This window comes from Thamnophis sirtalis, unplaced genomic scaffold, assembly GCF_051295495.1.
Source record: "Thamnophis sirtalis isolate CommonGarterSnake01/CBP01778 unplaced genomic scaffold, rThaSir2_p1.2 scaffold_6, whole genome shotgun sequence".
NCBI lineage: Eukaryota > Metazoa > Chordata > Lepidosauria > Squamata > Natricidae > Thamnophis > Thamnophis sirtalis.
The window spans coordinates 103,471,688-103,489,314 of NW_028261386.1; the positions used below are offsets into that span (position 1 = coordinate 103,471,688).

General features: G+C 38.2%; 1 protein-coding gene across 4 annotated transcripts in view; it reads left to right on the top strand.

Annotated features, from left to right (window-relative positions):
* Positions 1-1,119: 1,119 nt before the first annotated feature.
* The window catches only part of HS3ST5 (heparan sulfate-glucosamine 3-sulfotransferase 5), a 201,814-nt gene continuing 185,306 nt past the window's right edge, over positions 1,120-17,627 (top strand). The window contains exon 1 of one of the 4 annotated variants that reach the window (XM_087718621.1): positions 1,120-1,694. The gene's annotated coding sequence lies outside the window, so the exon portion shown is untranslated. Of the gene's footprint in view, positions 1,695-1,856; positions 2,184-17,627 lie in introns of those variants that run through there. The other 3 variants (XM_014056137.2, XM_014056138.2, XM_014056139.2) reach the window with 3 other exon arrangements.

Genomic DNA, 17,627 nt, shown 5'->3' on the forward strand with positions numbered 1-17,627 from the left:
AGATAGATAGACTGAGTAAGGGATAAATTTTGTTCCTTGGGCTAAAAAACATGAAGCTGTGATCAAATGAGGCAGTACAGCAAGGTTTGCTTATCTGTGACCTATGTATTGGAGTTTGGAAATGCTCCACGGGAAGGGAGCAGTCTGGGTAACTGATCTTCTACAAAAGCAGACTCAAATCATACCAGCCACATCATGGAGAAATACAAAGCCGTCCCTTTGGACCTACCAGTGGTCCCTTCTCTTTATTCTCTCTCTTCCCTACTAAAGAGTTGCGGTCCAGAGAGCCGGTGCTGTTTCTTTTGTTTGCTTTGCTGGGTCGTTTGCCGCTGCTGCGTTTTAAAAGTGGGCTCTTTCAGATGCCCCTGGCATCGAGCCCGCGGTCTGCCATGGGAGCCTGACAAAGAAACGGGTTTGCCCATTTGGTGTGCGGGAATCCGAGATTTACCTGAGTCAGGCCACTATCCCAGCCTCGCCAAATTCCTCGGGCGGGGTGAGGGAATCAGAACCCCCACCGCCCTTCCCTCCGTTTATCCGGGCTCTGACACCCGATCGGTGGCAAGGCTGGTCTGCGTTGCAATTTTTTCTCTCTTTTCTCGCCGTCCCTCCCCACCCACCGCCAGGCAGGGTAGGAACAACTCGCTTAGGTCGCAAAATCGGAAGGCGGTAACAGCAGCAGCAGCAAGGGCGACCGAGAGAGAGAGGGAATTCTTCAGCTTTGGCTGAAAAGGAGGGATTGTCGAGAGGGGAAAAGCAAAGCGAGCTCTCTCTCCACCCCCCTCGCGATCGAGGCTCTTGTCGCCGAAAATTAGGGGGCGGGAGAGGCCACGCCACGCGCGAGCAAACGCCCGGGCACCGCGGCGACTCGTACCGAGGGAGGGTAGTGATGGTGTTTGTGGAGAATGGGCGACGAGCTGCGCTGCTGCGTGCAAACAGCGCCGCGGGGAGAGGAAACGAGGCTCCGTTACTTGTGAGGGAGCCGCACAGGCGCACATAACGGGCGTGCTTGGCGGCTGCTTCCCGAAGGCGAGGGAAAGGCAAACTGCCTGACTGGAACTCGGGAGAGTTTGTTCGTCGGCTGCCTGTGGAAGTGAGAAAAAGAATGTGCCACAGCCCCACCTCCTCCTCCTCCTCCTCCCGCCGCTGCCCCAGCTCCTCACAAGCAGAGCAGCCAGCCTAGAAGTGAAGGGGCTCGGTTAGCGGCCGCTACTGCCGCCAGTCGCGCTGTGCCTGCGCCGCGGGAGCGAGCGCTGCTGCTGCTGCTGCTGCTGCCGCCGCACCTGGCCTCGGCCGCTCTGGGATGTGCAGCAGGCGCCGCCTCCTGAACTCCTCTAGTTCTCCCGCGCGCTCCTGGGCTCCGGCTGGGAGCTCCACTCGCGCCCGGCTCCGCTTCGGCTTCTGCGGGAGGGGAGAAAAGCAGCGAGAGCCCTGATTGGCGAAGCAAGCTTCGGCAAACCCGCCAAGCGGTGGCGTCCTAATCTCACAGGCGGCCAAAACGACCCGCCGGGGCAACCGGGAGGAGACCGAGCGAGGGCAGCGAGAGGCTACGGAACATTCTCGCCCTACCCGCCCTCTGGACTTTGAGCAGGGACTGCTTTGACGCGAGGGTCCGGAGGCAGAAGCGGGCAAGAGGTTTGTGGCGTCCCTTGACCCGACCCCGTGCAGTTGGAGCTTCTTCCCGGCTTCACTGGAAGGTTGGGTCTACGGATACACTTTTGGGCTTGGGCTGTGTGTGTGTTTGTGTGCGTGCGTGTGGATACGTATAGCTGTGCGCGCGCGTTTGCGCCTGTGTGTCTGTGATGCTTGTAAAGAGCGTCTTGTGTTCCTCTGGTGCAGTTTGGAAGGCGCTCCGCAGCGCATTGTTCGATAATGCTTCCTTCGGTGCTTAGGCAGACTTTACCTGGGAGTAAGTCCCATTGTATGCGGGTCAGGTACGACGAGTGATAAATGAGGCTCTTCTGGTGAATTGCTTCATGGCACCGCGGGGGTGCCATCCCAGTATGGCTGGGATATTCTGGGTTTGTCCAAATTGGTCCGGTGTGGCAGTTAATTAGTGCGGGGCTCGCTGTTCCCTGGCTCCGATGGAGGAGAAGCAGCTGTGACAAGAAGAGAGTCCTTCCCTCCTGGGCTACCTGAGGGAAGGTTTTCCAGGTACAAGCTTCCCGGCGCCCGCTTTGAGAAAGGTATATTATCACCTTCTGCCGTTCAAGTATTTTCTCCCAGGATCGTCTTCTGCTTTTAGGACTGACACTCTGGGGGGGGGGGGCACATTTCAGCACCTGGACCAAAAAAACCAAAAAACGGCACAGGGTGTGAAAAGTGGTCTTCCCCCCCACCCCTGCCAGTCACTTTTGTCCTGTATTTAACAGCAGGCTGTCACTGTGAAATGTGCACCCCTTAAGGAAACCTGTAATATTTGCAAAAATGTTTTCTATCCAATGGGTGCCCGTGAACCAATTTCTTTCAGCAACTTCATTCAGATGTGTAACAGTTCCTGGCTGATAGAGCAACCCTAAATAGGTGGGTAGGAAAGCTGAAGAGCCCCACACAACCCTGCATGGTTTAGGTGAAACACGTTAGGCATTTTAAAATTTTGATTTGTTAAGCAGTTTGAGTATTTTCCCCTTAATTTTAGAATCAAGTGTTTTTGACACTAATTTGTCCTTTTGAGTTTCACACGCAAAGCTTGGTTTGTACGGACCTGAACTCTAGAGGTATATGAATCTCAGTTGGTAGACTGAGGTAATATTCAGTAACTTTGTAATCATGAAATGATAACATGGGTTTCAGAAAATGAGATAAAGGAAAACAATTCTTTTTTAAAAAAAAAATAAGGATAAACTGGAAAGGAAAAGTGCAGATACCACTTTCTTGGAGTAATCCAACTACAATACATAAGCAGGTATTAGATTTAAAGCAATGTGTACTGTATTTATCCTGTAGATTTGTATGTATGTTTGTGTGCGCATCATATGATTTTTAAAAAAAAATACAATGGGCATTTTTAGTTAAATATAATTGTTCATAGCTGGAGGCCTGATTCATCGCCTAAAGCATTTTACAAAAAACAAAACTATTTATAATTTAATCTGCAAGGCAGTTGAAAACACCTTTGCTTTATTTATTTATTAGATATCCACAGAGGTTCATAGCAAAATGTTCTAGCACTGCCTAGTGTTTCATATATTTTTTTTAGAAAAATGTGATAAATATTTAACTATGCTTAAATTTATTGTGAAGGAATGGCAGATAATGTTTTTCCTTTATACTTTCTTATGCTTCTGTTTCAAGAAACCATTTAAGGTAACATATTATGTGTCAATGGCTTTAAAGCTCTTTGTCCAGCTTAGAACTTTTTATTCATATTTTGGAAAGTGAACATGTAACTGTTTGGGGCAAATATATATTATAGATAAAGTAGACATTTCGCCAAATAGTTGTTCTTATAATGAAGAAAACATTAATTAAATTACAAAATGAATGTATCATAAAGACTTGATCAGTTGTTTTCCAAATGCCTGTAATATCTATGTCTACTCTTATGGATCTTTTTCCCCCCTTATGGTCAATGCCAAAAATCCATTTATTAAAGAGTTATTTCTGTGGATGAGTCTTATCATGAGTCTATCATCAGAGAAGCAATAATCTTATTGAAACAAAAAGCTTCAAGTTGTATGAAATAACATTTCATAAACTTATCAATGATATGGTTGTTGTTGTTAGCTTATTTACCAAAATATAAATGCATAGTAGCTTAAAATATATGAACACTCTTATGATAATCCTGAAAATATGTGATCTTGGATAGCTCAGTGATTTTAACATGTAAGGCTGTTAAGTAAGGTCTCGTATGTTTAGAACATTGTATCCTTAGTTTATGAAATAAAATAATGTATGGATATTAGAATGAAATAGAAGTGCAATGCATCATTTGAAAGCATAGTATTTGAATTAGATGTTGATCTGGATTCCAATAGAAATGTGTAGAATGTTCATAAATGCCAGAAAACCTCTAATGACATCATATCCCATCATAAGATACAGCACTTCCAAAACTCAGGGGATATTTGAGCATTACCTAAAATAAAACCCAAAATATTTTTCCTAAAGTAAAAACAAGGGACTTAAACATCTATATGGAAAGTCATATTTTCTCGGGAGATCTTTGGATATTGAGTTATATGAATTAGTAATGTCACAACAAGATAATAATATACCTTTGTTAAAATATTAAATATTGATATCAGAAACACAGCATTCCAAATTACAACACATTTGCAGATCTGTATAAGACAACATCAGTGAGTAGAAATATCAACTAAAGATGTTTAGCTGCTGGTGTTTCTTCAGCACTGTATTACTATGGAAGGATAGTAACAAGAATGAATTATCATTCATTCTTTACCCTGCATTACTCATGTTTTGATTTTGAGGAAAATAGTCTTCCACTATATAATCTGTATATGATACTATTGGCTAAATATTTATGCTTTCATCATTATCATTAATGCTACATTGTATTTTTTTAGGGAGTGATTTTCAAACTGATGAGAATTTTGAAACATAAAATTTGAATTTATGTCAATAAAAGGGAAAAATCTGAAAAGAAATAGATCATGATGTATATGCAGAAGGTTTCTCGAAATTCACAAGATGTTATATGTAGACCACTTTGATATTTTACTATTTTGTTTAGTTCTCAGCAAGTGGTTCAGAAGAATTTTCATTTAGTACACAAAACAGAATACGGAATCCACATGAACTGAGTCGGGTATCCTAACTCAAAGGCAATCCATGTAGAGCATTCACACTGGTGTAACACTTGTCATACATATTCTTTCATGACAAACATTTCAAAGCACTCCTGTGGAGGAAGATGTCACAGGAAAGGTTTCCTACTTGCAGGATTGTTGATACAGCTTACCAAAAGCTTTATGTCACCCGTGGGAATTCCCCAGGATAAACAGACACCGTTAACAGTAAACACTCTGTGTGAGGATTGGCTAGATAATTTTATAAAGTTCAAGATTTTTAAATGAATGCAAAGAGGATAATTTGCCAGAATCAAGCTGTTAGGAAGCCAGGGACCAAATTAGGTGTTTGACTTAATCTTTTCAGAAATTCTAAAGGGGCGGGAAGGGGAAAATCTCAGTGACTGTTCCTTTATCTAGCTTATTTAGCTTTCCTTATCTAGTTTTTTTAATTGGGGGAGCTAAACAGAACATTTTTGCTCAGTCAATTTACTTTGTAAAGGAGAAATATATCCATTCAAATCTGTAGCAGTAAAATATTGTAACTTAATGGCTAGAATAATCTTGAATAATTGTATGCATTTATTGTAGTCTCTAAGGACTGTCATAAATACAAAGGTTTTGCTGCATAATAGTAGAGACTTTGGGAAGACAGATAATTGGGATTTATAATTTAATAAAACTGTAAAAGGTGTAAATAATCATAGCCTTAATACTATGCAGTCTGACATGGGAGAAAGCCCACTGATTTTTTTTTGAGGAGACACATATAGATTAGCACAATGTTAATTTCTAGTTAAAATATGCTATTTGTAGTTTGTTTCTTAAAAAACAAAAGAATGAATATTAGGGTAGCAGCCTGCATAGGTAGTTACAAAAATGGAGGCCTCTATTACATAAAATAAGTTTTGCTATGTTTCTAAACAGTTTTTATTGAGGAATGCATTGAATCCATCCATCCATCCATCCATCCATCCATCCATCCATCCATCCATCCATCCATCCATCCATCCATCCATCCATCTATCCATCTAAATAAATAAAAATATATAATGCTACTCATGTCCAGATACAATCTTTTAGTATAGAATATCCATGCATACTCTGTTGTCTAATATACGTGAATATTATTTATTCTTAATCTGAAATACTGAGCATAAATCATGATATTTTATCATTAGCCTATTCAGAATTTTTCATAGCCATGGGTGTTTGCTATTTTCTCCACAGTGGAAGCTAGTGCAGGAATAGTTTGGAATGAAGTTGAAGAAATGCAAGTCAACTATAAAGGTGTATTCAATGAATATTTTTTTAAAAAACCATGCAAAATATGCATTTCTTGAGTGGATGGTTACACTGGTTTGTTTGTTTTTTAAGAAATTGCTTCATATTTGCACTTAAATTTATGATGAATTGGGCAGGTAGCAGAAATCCAAAACATGGATTCAAGAATAATTTATGAATTATATTTAAACAAGGCAGAGTTAATAAAAAAATATAAGTAATCAATTGCTTATTCTATAAAGTGGAAATTTATTTTTCTTTGAGATAAATTTCATTTGATGTAATAAGGATAAAAACATTATCTATTGAATAGCTGTGTCCAATTCAAGTAGATTTCAATTTGTGCAATAGAGCTTCCTATTACTCTCTTTCCTCCATCTTACCCATCCATATCTATTTTATTTGGGGGAATCTTCTCCATCTTCCAGAACAGATATAGAGGAATACATAAACAGATTAAACAAAGCCCATACTTTGCTTCATATGTATATTTTATATTTATGCCTAACTTTTCATCAGATGCAGAATGGACTATAATTTTAAAAATAAAATTAAATTGTTGGCTATGTTGACATTTTCCATAAAGAAATAACTGGCATTGTCACACAGATGTACTCTAAGATCTTAACAAGTCTAATTCGATGTAGAAGATTAGCACATATAAATTACATTTCGTTATGAAATTAGATTATTATCGTAAATGAACTTGACTTCACGAGAAAGCTTCTGTTTCTATTAAGTATAATTTGCATAGCAATTTAAATGAGAAGTTTCTGTATGGATCACACCTTGTATTATGGGAGCAGCACCAGTTTGGTCAGTTTTTCCCTTATCAGAACAAAAATGAGCCATGTGTTTCATAACCAATGTTATTCCCATTCTCTCCTCTAATCATTATTGTTTAGAGTCAATAAGCAAATTATATTTATATAAATATAATTTATATATATAAATAATCACCAGCTGCTGCTGTCTTGTTCTGATAAAAGTTTTTTCATACAGTGTGCTGTAGCTCAGTGATCCCCAACCCCCGGTCCGCGGAGTACCTGGCACCGGGCCGCGCAGCGGCCGGGGGCCATGATCGCTGCAGCGGCCGGGGGCCATGATCGCTGCAGCGGCCGGCCGATTCCTGAAAAAAACCTAAGAGCGCCTGCGCAGCTACGTAGGGCTAGCGTAGACAGCGCTAGTAGCGTAGCCTTGCGTAGGCGCAGTTTGTGCTACGCTATCTACGCTAGCCATACTGAACTGCGCCTGCGCGAGGCTACGCTACTAGCGCTGGTCATCGACGCGCTCAGCGGGCCACGGTAAAATTATCAAAGGCTGACTGGTCCGCGGCGATAAAAAGGTTGGGGACCACTGCTGTAGCTGACCCACCCCCCCCATTTTTTTTGACCTTTGCTTAAATAATCTCTTCCTAAGCAGCTTTTCACTGCAGCACAGCATTTCCCTAAAATGTGCTAATTGCAAGTTAACAAGCTTAGCTCTGTGACCGGATTACAACCTTTCCACAGTTCATTCTGCTACCTGAAACTGACCAGACCTTAATCAGTTTCACACTAAAGGCTTTTGTTGTCAGGCACATGAAATAGAGTTGTAAGAAGGAAAAGTATTTTTTAATTACCATTTATTTCAGTTGTGCTTGTGAATAGTCAATAACTACAGTTACTAACTGAAGAATGGCTGTAGTCCATAATATCTGAAGGACATCAGGTTTATTTATTAATTAAGGAAATTTATATGGCCACCCAACTTCAGGCAGGTTATAGAAATAAAAACACTAAATACAAAAGCTAATGACATACAGATACAACATCCAATGCCCTGGCAACAACAATTAGACAAACCACTTAATGAGCTCCAAACCACTCTAGGGGTTACAAAGCCAGCTGGCAAAACCAGGTCTTCAGGGCCTATCGAGAGTGTCAAGGTGCATTACTTATTAGGAAGTTTGCCAATTTTTGATGTAGAAGAGGCATAACATAGGTTTGATCCATATGGAATCTCTTTGGATAAAATTATCAGTTATTAATAAATCCTATGTCCAAGGATGATATTAGGCTAAGGCCAAGTAAGCGCTGGCCAAGGGTGCCAAAACTTATGGGGCACCAATATTGCTTCTTCTTCCAAATCATTCTAAAAATGAAAATCTTCACGTTGGTGAGAGGTGGCATTATAAGTCAATGTGGTTTAGGACTGCCATATGCACTTCAGAAGGCACTACTAATAGCGTTTTATAATAGCTAAATATATTCATGACACCATTCATCATGATTAAGTTTGCACGAATGGGAAGATGAGCAAGCATATACTAGTTGACCTTGGTCTTAATCCAGTCTGTCAATAGTTGCTAAAGTACACATGATTGTAGGCAACCGAAGAACTTCATTAAAAAATTATCTGTAAAATATGATTTTTTTATTTGGCTGTGTCCCTGTTTATTTTTAATTAGAGACCGAGACCACAGAATAAATTGGGTTTATCCAAAAAAAGGCCAAAGGCTAACTTATTTGTAAAGGTAGTCAAATATTGAAGTAGCTGTCTTGAGACTGCGGCTTATTGATGTCTTTTCAATCAAGAGTGCATGTCTTTTTAATGAATATATTCTGGTTCAATTATATTACCAGGACTTGATTTAGTTTCGATTGAAATATTGTTATGTAAGATGTTGTCCTAGATAATTATCCTTGTCACTTCCTGAAATCTATGGTTGTAAACCTCCATCTTGCTATGCAGACCAGCCAGAATCTTTCCATGCTACCTTGTAATATATAATGTCCACGTTTACTTAGTGCAGCCTTTCCCCATCTGAAGCTTCTCGCTATGTTGGGATTACAGTTCCCTGAATTTCTCAGTAATGGGGGGAACAAAAATGGATCGGTTTTCTTAGAACTGTAATGACAGATCCCAGTACTGGCAGAATGTCATTTGAGAAGGGTTGTTTTATTAAGATCCAGTTTTTCCTGTAATGAGAGTACACTTGTCTCCAGAAGCTGCAAAGGGTCGAAATGGAGATGTAATTCATTAGATCTAACTTTAAATACAAATGAACCTGTTTTAACCATCTGACTTACATTTTATGGGTGAGCAAGCTGCATGCATCTTCTATAGCTTCCGTATGGCTTTTGGAGTTATCTCGTTATTCAACTCTGAAAAATAGTCCAATCAGCGGAAAACCGCCCAAGAGGCAATCAATGACAATTGTGAGCAAGCTACTGGAAAACAATTGATTCAAAGATAATGACAATGAAAATAACTTAAAATATTATGAATATAACAGCTATGGTTTATCTTTATATTAAAGTATTCAAATATTTTTGTATTGATCTGTTTTTTTTCCAGAATGCAATCTTTTCATCCTTTCAAAAGTTTTTCTTTAAAAAATGACCCCCAAAAGTGAATGTGACTTTCTGCACAGCTACTAGTCCAACACAAATTGGCTATCTTGCATTATTTGCACCTTAAGCCAACTAGTGTGCTGTTAGAAGAACTCACAAATATTATAATAAGCATGCCAATATGCACATATATTAATAAAACTATTATTCCTTTAGATTGCAAAAGTGTATAAAATGAAAAATAAATGAACAATAAAAATTTACTTTAAACAAATTATTTCCAGAACTTTACATTAAAGGAAAGATCTGTAAAAAGGTGTACAATAAGGACAGTTGTACGGAACAAGATGCAAACTTTCACAGAGTTGTTTGGTCTTGTTTTTATTCTCTTTCTCTCCTTTTTCTTTAGATTTATTTCTTAAAGTGATATGGAATGGAAGTAAGCCAAAGTAAACTTACAGTGGACAAAATGGGAAATTGAGCAAAACAAATTGATAGAGGCATCCATCCATGGCAAAAACTGACTTTTCCCTTAATAAGTTCAACTCATGTCTTGGATAGGCCACATCTTGGCAGTTCATGGAATAAAGAGATTTGCTTAAGATAAGACACAGTGCAGGCATTTTTCCAGACCATCTGTTGGTGAAGGAGCAGAGACATTCTCAATATTAAGATTAAATTAAAAATCATAAATCCATTGTACTACAATGAGATAGTTAGAACACATGGCCAAACCTCATTCACTGTTCTTGTTTCTGTACATGAAGTTAAAAATTCAGAAGAACCTACCACTTCATTAAATCATTAATTCTATTCCTGTGCTACACTTGCCAAGAGTAGAAGTCCTGATAATATTATTTGGGTTTTAAAAATGAAAAAGGATTGGAAATTCTGAGTTAGCAATAGCAATAGCAGTAGACTTATATACCGCTTCATAGGCCTTTCAGGCCTCTCTAAGCGGTTTACAGAGAGTCAGCATATTGCCCCCAACAATCTGGGTCCTCATTTTACCCACCTCGGAAGGATGGAAGGCTGAGTCAACCCTGAGCCGGTGAGATTTGAACCGCTGAACTGCTGATCTAGCAGTAGCCTGCAGTGCTGCATTTAACCACTGCACCACCTTGGCTCTTAATTAAAAATAATTAAAACATAATGATAAATGATAAGAATTGGAATAATTTGAATTCAGTGTCAAGGAAAAACAAGGTGTCAGCCTCTGTTTTGCTTGCTCGCTTACGGCTGCTTTGCTACGCTTGCTTGCTATTGGCTGCCATAGGAATGGGGGGGGCATGGTATTGGGGAAGGGAATTATATTGTACTGGAGGAGTCTTGTTCTCACCATCTTCTGCACATGCTGGTGAGTAATGTTTGGACTTGGTCAAGGCCAACCATTTTGCATACCAACATGATGAGACTGTTTAAAGATGCACTCCACATGACACCTTAGGGAGTTGCAGATTGGACACTTGATTAGGGAATTTGGGGGGAGGGTGCTGGGTAAAGGTTTGATATGTATATGTTCTCGCCTTTCTGGCTCAGATCTTGCTTTCCTTTTTGCTGCATTCACTTCATATCTAGTAAAAGTACTTTATCTCTATTAAAATGGAGTTGAGGTTTTTCTTTCTTGGATATTGAAGGAGGCATGACTGACACAAGGAAAAATACAATAAAAACTCTATAATAATAGCAATAGCACTTTGACCTAAATACCACTCCACAATGCTTTATAGCACTTTCTTGGTGACATTGGAAGGATGGAAGGCTGAGTTCAATCCTGCAATACTGCATTCTAACTACTTTGGCATCACAATAAGGTTCTCTAATCTCATCTTCCTGCCATTATCAAGAGCCGAGGTGGCACAGTGGTTAAATGCAGCACTGCAGGCTACTTCAGCTGACTGCAGTTCTGCAGTTTGGCTGTTCAAATCTCACCGGCTCAGGGTTGACTCAGCCTTCCATCCTTCCGAGGTGGGTAAAATGAGGACCCGGATTGTTGTTGGGGGCAATAGGCTGACTCTGTAAACCGCTTAGAGAGGGCTGAAAGCCCTATGAAGCGGTATATAAGTCTAACTGCTATTGCTATTGCTATTGCTATTGCTATCATGGTGTCAGGTTTCCAAAAGATGCCCTAATTGATTCATGAGCCCCCCTTTCCTCACCATGGCAACTTTATGAGTTGACACGTGGGTTGCTAGGTCAAAAAATAGAACCAAATAGGGAGACCATGTAGAGACTTATAAGACTAACTTTTATAATTTTTTAAAAAAATATCATTCCAACTAGATTTTGAAAATTTATAATTCATTTTTACATTCACAGAATTCTCAAAATAGAGAACAGCAAGCGACAAAACATTTTAGAATATTAACAGTAATATGATAAATATAACAATTTAATCAATATTTTTCTTCATCGGCAAGGAAGGTAAAATCCTGAAAAACACATAGGTCAGTTTCAGGGGACTGGTACATTCTTGCCATTATAAAGTATAAACAAAGTTTATACTTTATAATGGCACAGGAGTGTCAAATTCAAGGCCCAGGGGCGGATTTGTGGGGTGCTTAGATCTGGCCCACGGGGCCGCCCTGGAAACAGCAGACTGGCCCACAGTGCCTCTGTCAGTGAAAATGTACAGATCTCCCAAACTCTATTTTTATTGGCAGACGGTTGCAGGAAGCCATTACAACTGAAAACAGAGCTCATGAGTTCCATGTGTGGCTCTCCCGAGCTCCATTTTTGCTGGCAGAGAGTTCCAGAAAGCCATCACAGCTGAAAACAGAGCTCGGGAGCCCATTTTCGCTGGCAGAGTGCTCAGGCCACCATATGTGTCCCTGACATGAGTGACGTTGAGTTGTCCATTCCCACCATGGCCACGCCCATCATGACCCCCTGTGGTCAAACTCAACTCTGATGTGGCTCTCAATGAAATTCAGTTTGACACTCCTGCCCTAGAAGTAGTTTTCCAATACTGCTTCCCACACTACTTCCAATTTCATTTACTAATTGATAACTTCATGTGTTCATTTCAGGTAAAGTCTGGCTGGTGTATAGCATCAACCTTTGCATATAAAATATAAAATATATCGGAACAAACTGTTCAAGTCATTAGAAGTGCAGTCCCTAGGAATAGCAGAAGTTGACTATCCTTGATCTGGAGTTTGGGGAAAAAGTGTTAATCCCAAAAGATTTATTCAAGGTTTTTTTTAGCTTAAGAGAAAGGTGCTCTGACAGTTTCTGCTGCAGATATGATTGCTTCTGAAAGTTACATGAAAAAGAATGTTTAATGTACACAGAAACACACACATAGTTCAGTTAACTCTGGTGAAGGAGAGAGAAGCTTATTATTGGATATTCTGGGAGGAGTGTTATTTTATTTAACACTCATCATAGTAAAATAGTTGGCTATAAGTAAGTTGTGTTGATCTTCTTCACTTGACAGTTAAATCCCTGATTTAATAAAAGAAACAATCCATTATTGAGCAATGTTCAGAAGAGATAACATATTTGATTGTCTAATTAAATGTCTATGATTGTCTATGTTTCAAAATGATTCTTTCCATTCTATTTCCTTCTAATTTCTCCCCTTTTGGTAATATGTTAACTTTTGTTTTTCTCACACTTTAGTGAATATGTCTTTTTTAAAAAAAAAATCTACACTATGTAGGTGTTTGGGTGCATATTTAAAATAACACAGCCATTTTTTTTTTTTGCAGTTTTGCTCTATGTGTACAGTTTTTGCAAATAAAATCCAGAAAACTGAATTGGAAATGATAATGACAAAAGTGTCTTCAAATACAAATTAATTTTATCACCAAACTTCTCCAGTGATGTTTTAGAAAAATTGAGTACTGAAAGATTAAACACATATTTAACAACTCTTGAATAATGTATTTTTGTAATACTAGGCATACGTCAGCTGTGAACCATGCCATTAACTTGCTATCCTGGTTTCTCTTCACTTACTGATCCAAATTAAGACAGGCAGCTCTGCCACCCAGCTCTTCGGGATTCCATTGGTGAGAAACCCAGTGATCACTATAATGATGCATGCCAATAAAATATACCTCAATTAATTTCTCTTCAAATATTTTGGGTTCTTATTTAAGTGGGAATTCGTCCCACAACAACTAGGGATTCTAAAGTTCTAGATACTGACCAGCCCAGAAAATGTTCTCAAAGATTAGAGAATGGATGGCTATGGAGATTCTCTTTGTTTCTTCCCTTTACATCGTTGAACTACCAATACAGTATAGGACAAGAGATCTACAGGAGAAGACAGGGTTGAGTGCAAATGGTATAGAGGACTGTAGAAAGAAGACAAATCCAAGTTGTAATTATCAGATGGAGTTCAGGACACTACCATGCAGAATTTAAAAAGAATAAGATTGAAAATAGAGAGTTGTGATAACACAATGAAAAGTTATATGAGTGGCAAGATAAAGCAGTAAAACATGTGTGCCAACAAATATGTAAAGGATGCTAAAAGCAATCTGATATTGCACGTGTAGTTACCTTGCTTGGGAGTAGAAATAGATACTAGACTTGGATTTCTGATGATGAATTTTACAGATTATTATTATTATTTGATATACACTTAAAGACAAAATCAGGTATCACATTAATAACATAACCACAGTTCAAACTGCCAAGCCGGTTGTTAAGCAAAGCAATCATTAAGTGAAACCATGACTGTGCTTACAATCTTATTTCAACTTTCCTTTGTTTTATAGACCTGCAAAGGTGGTAAATGTGAGGAGTGTTACTTTTTTATCACAGTCATAATTGCAAATGGTCACTAAACAAGGCCATTGCTAAATGAGGACCATCTATATACACTTTAACTTTCTTACATTGTCAGAAAGCACTAAAAACTATTTGAAGATACCATTATTTTTTTTTACAGAGACCAATGGAATCATACAATGATAAAAACATTGTGATGGAAGAATATTTGGTTAGTTTGTTCTTATTTTATTATAAAATAACAAACTCAGTTCAGGACTGTACTTAATTACTTAACTTAGAATTTTTAAACTTCAATTATTTTCATTTAGATTGTAATTGATTGAAGTTGAAGTAATGCATCCTCCCTTTTTATACATTTTCACTTACAAGGCATATGTGACCTCATATGGCTATTTTAATTAGGCACTTCAGTTCATCAACATTATTCCTATGTTTTCCAACATTCACTTCCATAGAGTGCCATAGGGAATACCATGACTTATATGATAGTGATCTTTGTTGTATAGAGATTTCACTACATTTTGTTATTGTTTCCAAGGCTTTTCATGGCTGCTCTGTCAAATACACCACATGGTAGCTTGTAATGTATTTCTTGACTGTTTGTTCCCTTACTGTTGATATTTGATCCTAAAAGGTGGAAGCTATCTGTAACTTTAATATCTCAATTGCCAGTTCTACCTTTTGTAGTTCTACTTGTTATTAGTTTGGCCTACTTCATATTTAATTTTAGCACCATTTTTTCCACTTCGTTTCTTAACCTTCAGAACTAGCGCTAACAAATCATTTGCATTTTTCACTATCAAAGCAGTGTCATTAACATTATTGTGAGTTATTCATGTTTCTTCATCCAGTTTTTAAAGCATTCAGGGAAAGCATACAGCCTTGTCACACTCCTTTGACATCATGGAGCCAGCCTGCTTCATCATGTTGTATCCATCCTACAATGTTTTAACCTGTATTTAAGTTTCTCAAGAGGACAATGAGATATTTTTGGAATTCTCCTTTTTTCTGAGCACATTCCACAGCTTGATATATTCACACAACCCAAGGCCTTTCTATAATTAATACAGTGACTCCTGTTCATGCTCTTTGGCTTTCTCAATTATCCAGCATGCTTCAGCAATAATTCTTCAATCTTTTCTAAAGTTAGCTTGAACATTTAGTATCTCTTTTTGCATGTGAGGCTGTATTCTGCACTGGATGATTCTAAGCATTATTTTGGTAGCATGTGAAATTAGATAAATTAAATAGAAATTAAATATAAATATGTTTTGGTTTAAAACCAGATCAATGTACCTTTACCTCCTTCTTATTGGTGTAAAAGAAATAAGCTGAAAGAAACAAAAAAAGCTATCTGGAAGAATGCCCTCTCAACCTACTTAAGGAAAGCCATCAATGCTGAACAAGTCAAATTTCCAGGGGAAGGCTGTTCAGCAGAAGAGAAACCATGATTGAGAAACTTCTCCTGCCCCACCTCCTTACACACACATACATACACACACACCAACTCTGACATCTCAAAATTCTTTTCTGCAAGACACGTAAAATTACAAAGTTCCTACACTCTCTGTCCTTAAATGTAATTTTCCATTTGCTTGTAAGAGATAAAGATTAGAACTGTAGGGACATTCAAAAGTGATTTGACTGCAGATATTCTTACCAGTCACCTCAATTTCCAAGCTGAGGCTAATCATTATCCTGGGTTCACATAATGTGGGAAAGTACAACCAGACCTAAGCAAATACCAAACCATGATTCAGATTGTGGTTATGATGTGGATTCCTTAACTACTGTCTGAAGTCACTTTCTCATTCTCCTGCATCCTGAACCTAATCATAATATTTCTTAACATGTTTCCTGTTATAAAAACCAAAGCAACCAAATTTTTACTCAATCATCACTCAGCATCTACATTTCTGTAAGAAGGTTTCCACGTGGCGTTCTCAATAAAAGGACACTTTTTGTTAAATAATCTTATTTTGTTTGCTGAATGATGATGTCAGTGAAAAATCTACTGAGATTGAAACCTGAGTAAATATTCCAGCCTTGGGATTCTCAAGCAAAGAAGTATTATGGAACTTATACAAATTGTATGAGTAATCTTAATGAGCAAACTGTTATCTTAAGTTCAATAATATTTAATGCTGTGTTCATATAATACATCCATTGGGGTATAACGTTTGCTATTTGAAGTTGGAATAGCTACATAGCATAACATATGCACCAGTAGTTCCAGAATAACTGCCAGAAATATTAATACCTTCTACTGATACATTATGAAAGCTGTTAATATAACTGGAAAGGATTTTGACTACATCTCTCTGAAGCCTGTATAATTCATTAAACTATGGAATATCTCTAGTCAGTTAGGGAAACAAAGGATTTGCATGCTTATATTACACCAAAGAAACAAAATAATCATCCTTTGAATGGATGGAAACACAGAGATGAATATTAAAAACAAATACAGATCTTTGTAAGAACTTGTTAAAGGGAAAAATAGCTGGACTATGTATGAAATAGCACTACGGCAACATTTTATTTTTTAAAAAAGCTTCTGGGTTTTGCGTCCCAGATATTACAAGGAATAGAGGTTGTGCTGAAGACTGTTGATTTGCTTCACAACATTTATACATTTGGCGTATGTTCCACCTTTATTTTGTATAACTCAAAATTGCACACCTCAAATAAGGCTGTTATTCTTTTTTAAAAATAAAAACAATTTAAATAATTAATGCAGGGACACTGATAGACGTCAAAGATGCCATGTTTTGGACCTGAGGTTTGGTGGCGAGAACATAAATGTCTATGACATTCTTTGAGTGGGAAATCCATTCAACTCAGAAAAGTTTCTGTTGTCTTCTGAATGTGTACTCCAAATTCACAATTACCTATTGTCTGAAAAGAAAAAAAGTCCTAGATTCCTCAAATATTATCCCTTGTGTTATTGATTTGGTGAAAAATGAATAGCAGGCTTTTCTCTTAGGGATATGCAAAATTGTACATTACTGAAGGAAACGACATTCTACAGACCCGTGAAATATTCAGGAAGAGTGAATACAATTTTGCATTGTATCTGAAAACTTGCTGATTAAAAAAACAAGACACTTAACCTTGTATTCAGAGAGTCAGGGTGGCATAAACATAGAAGAGGGAATTCCAGGATCTGGTCCCTCCTTATACATAGCTGGGTAGTTCTGGGCTGACTGAAACTGACTGAAAAACAAGCCCCTTGTCATATCATACACTGATAACTTCACTTTGTGAACTACAGTAAATGCAGGACAAAAGAAAGAGAAAGACAAGCAATCTGGAAAAATGCTAGGAACAATAACAATAACTTATCAAGATAGCTAGATGATAGCTAGATAGCTAGATAGCTAGATGATAGCTAGATTATGGATAGATACTGTAACAATACTCATTTAATTCAGTGCATATATGAACATTCATCTCTTTGTAGATGAATTTTGGCACTGTAACTTACTGCATGGAAATATACTATGTAGCT